The sequence below is a fragment of the Tarenaya hassleriana genome, unplaced genomic scaffold, assembly GCF_000463585.1.
Source record: "Tarenaya hassleriana unplaced genomic scaffold, ASM46358v1 Cleome15, whole genome shotgun sequence".
NCBI lineage: Eukaryota > Viridiplantae > Streptophyta > Magnoliopsida > Brassicales > Cleomaceae > Tarenaya > Tarenaya hassleriana.
The window spans coordinates 2,870,513-2,874,474 of NW_010964923.1; positions in this window are offsets into that span (position 1 = coordinate 2,870,513).

A 3,962-nucleotide genomic window follows, 5' to 3' on the forward strand; every position below is an offset into this window, starting at 1 on the left:
CTTTCCCTTATTCCCACGTGATATCTGTTACTCGACTCCGCCATAGGACCTTGACCAAAGAGATCACCTTGTTCCGCAACTTTCTAGTCTCGTAGTCAATGATCTGTAACGGTTTGTCTTGAGTCAGATATTGTTTGTCAGTTCAATCTCCTATGGTTATAACGTATGTGAAGTGTCTGCAACCTATTTCATAACATCGATACGTGGAAGAAGTCGTGGATATTACCAAGTTTCGATGACAATTTCAAACGATATGTTACAACTTCCACTTTTGCGATCACTGGATATGGTCCAATGTATCGTGGCTTGAGTTTTTCTGTCTTTCTGAAGCTCGTATGTCCTCGAATAGTCTCTACTCGAAGAAACACCTGATCATCCAATTCTAATGTGAAATCTCGTCGTCTCTGATCTGTATAGGACTTCTGGCGATCTTGAACTACTTTCAGATTAGCTTTTATATTCTTGATAACTTCTATCGTTTCCTCCACCAAAAAAAAAAAAAATCGTCACTCTCCAATTTTTGTCCAACATAATGGCGTCTTACAAGATCTTCTATATAAGGCATCGTAAGATATCATATTGATATTGGTATGGTAATTGTTGTTGTACGCAGACTCGCGCAACCACAAATGTTTATCCCGTAGAACTCCCCAGTCTAATATGCACACTCCCAACATGTCCTCGAGCGTTTGAATGGTTCGCTCTGATTGTCCGTCTGTCATTGGGTGATATCCGATACTCATATTAAACTTTGTATCCAATGTTTTCTGTATCGCACCCCATAATCGGGATGTGAATCGAGGGTCATAATCCGAGATGATATCATTCGGAACTTCGTGTAGTCGGAGAATATCATCAATATAAATTTGTGTCACCCGATCCATGGTATACTCTTGTCGAATCGGAATAAAATGTGCTGACTTGGTTAACCGATCAATGATTACCCAAATAGCGTTCTTCTTTGTTTGCGTCATTGGTAATTCAACGACAAAATCCTCAGCAATAGAGTCTCACTTCCACTCCAGGATCTCTAACGGTTATGGCTTCTCACCTGACATCTGTCGCTTAACTTGCTGACACATAAGACATCGAATAACGAAATCAGTTACATTTTTATTAATACCAGACCATGTGTACCACTATCGCAATCTCTGGTACATTTTACTGGCTCCGGGATGAATAGTCAGTCTCGATTGATCAGTCTCACGCAAGATATCCTGTCTTAAATCACGATAATCTGGTACACAAAGACGATGATGAAATCTTAAAGCACGCTCGTCATCTAGCATATAGTCATTCTCACTGTATTTGTCAATCTCTTCATTGAACCATACCAAATATGGGTCCTTAAGTTATCCCGTGATCACTTGCTCCCTTAAGTTGCGAACTCGATCCTCCTCGATAATCACCATGTGTCTTTATATGACTGACAACTCTGCTATATTCTCTCCTGATGATAAGACTCGTATGGCCGATAGAATTCTTTTGTGGCTCAAGTCATCAACAAGTACGTTTGTCTTATCCAGATGATAGGTAACCTCCAAATTATACTCAACGATCAACTCGAGCCATCGTCGTTGTTGGCGATTCAAATCCTTCTAAGAGATCACGTGGTCAAACTCTTATGGTTCGTGTTGAGCTTAACCTTTGTACCATATCAATAAGATCTTTGTTGCGTTAGTAGGTACCTTCTACTCTATAACAGTTTCGTTCTTTGAGGGATCCACCTGAATCTTACGAGTAGAGACTACATGTCCCAGAAAGTCAATCTCATGTAGCTAAAACGCCCACTTGTTGAATTTGGCATACAACTGGTTATCCCTTGTATGTTGTTATACCTTCTGCAATTGTTCTTTGTGTTTCCGTTAGTCTAGAGAGTGTACCAACATGTTATCAATGAATATAATGACTTACACATCCAGATAGTTCATGAAAATTCGGTTCATCATCTGCATGAAGATCGCAGAAGCATTCGTCAGTCCGAACGACATGACAATGAACTCGAAATGACCAACGTATCTTCTGTACGTTTCACACTAATCTGATGGTATCTAGATCGCAAGTCAATCTTGGAATACCATTTTGCTCCCTGTAACTTATCAAGCAACTCATCACCATCGGTAGCGGATAACGATTTTTTTTTTATGGTTAATTGGTTACGTCCAGAAGCATTCGTCAGTCCGAACGACATGACAATGAACTCGAAATGACCAACGTATCTTCTGTACGTTTCACACTAATCTGATGGTATCTAGATCGCAAGTCAATCTTGGAATACCATTTTGCTCCCTGTAACTTATCAAGCAACTCATCACCATCGGTAGCGGATAACGATTTTTTTTTTATGGTTAATTGGTTACGTCCTCTATAGTCCATGTAGAATCGCATTGTTCATCCTTCTCCTTTACAAATATTACTGGTGCATACTAAAGAGACACTCGGTCGTATGAATCTCTGTTCCATCAAATCATTCAACTATTGCTTCAACTCTGCCATCTCGGTTGGAGCCATCTGATATAGGATATCGGCTCCGTACCCGGTATTACATCAATAGAAAAATCGACTTCTCTCTGCAGTAGTAGTCCATACAAGTCTTCTAGAAATATATCCCCGAATTCCTGAACCACTAAAGTGTCTACCAGTTTTACCTCAACTTTCTTTATGTAGTAATCATGATGAGAAAGACATCACACCCTTCCCGAACTATGTTTCTAGCTCAGATGGCTGATATAATCGAGAATGGTGTTTGTACTTATCCCCAACGAACTTCAAAATTACTCGTTGAATCCGTAGATTGAATAGCTCGCTGGCGACACTCCATATGTGCCCGATGCACAGTCACTTAATCCATCTCCTTTCGAAACATATTAAATCTTTTGGGGTGAGTCCGGTCCTAGACTTGAGCTTCGTGTTGCTCCTCTCCCTTTGCCTCGTTCTTTACGAACTGACAGATGTTCCTGCTCAACGTGGGATATTCCAGTATCTTGATCTTTTCTTTGTAGGGAGGGGTAAAGGCCGATGACGAACTTCTGAATATTTAGTCACTCGATCTGTACACGATCGGTTTCATATCGTACAAGTCTAGTAACTTTGCCTCATAGTTGCCGACAAAACGTTCGTTCTGCTATGGATTAATGAACTTCGCGATTTGGTATTCTTGGTCTTGCCGCTTGTTGTGCTTCCCTCGAACTCAACTTGGAACTCATCTCATTTGAATTGGTGTCCGATAATAGTATCATTTACTACTCCGTCGCACCAATGACGAGTCTTCAGAACGGCTAGTAGCTCGTTATCTCTCTGCTGGGGATTGTAGCATGAATCGTATGTAGTGAAAGTCTCGCGTAATCCACACCAACCAGTTTTTAGGAACCTAAAGGATATGAGAACCCTCGAACCTCGAGGTATTCATGGCTCAAAGTTTCCTGATCGGTGAAAGGTAGTCCACAGATTACCGGTGCTGTAAAATCCGGAGAACCTAGTGGAGTTGGTGGTGAAACACACTCCAGTTTAACCGTAGGCATAACTCCTGTTGTTGTACACAGCGTGCGAGTGTGGAAGTTCTCTAGCACATGGTCAGATGCAGTGCTTTCGCTGACCCAAATCTCAGCGCGAGTAGTGCACGTCTTGGAGGCACACTAATTGTGGACATTGAAGAAGATGATTTAGTTCTGGTGACTTCAAGATCATGCATTAACTTTTCAAAACATTGTCTGTCAAAAATAGAAAACTTTTAAAAATCATATTTTTGAAAACCTTCTCAAAACATTTTTACTGATATCAAGTTTTCGCATATTCTTTTCCGAGGAAAGAACTGCTCTGATACCAAATTGTGACACCCGTAACCCCGTATCCCGCTTACAGGTTGTGCCACGTGGACAATAAAATCACAATCGGAAAATTTAGAAATATAAACTCGCGGGAAAGGCTAAACCATCCATTTTAAATATAATACAGCGGAAGAC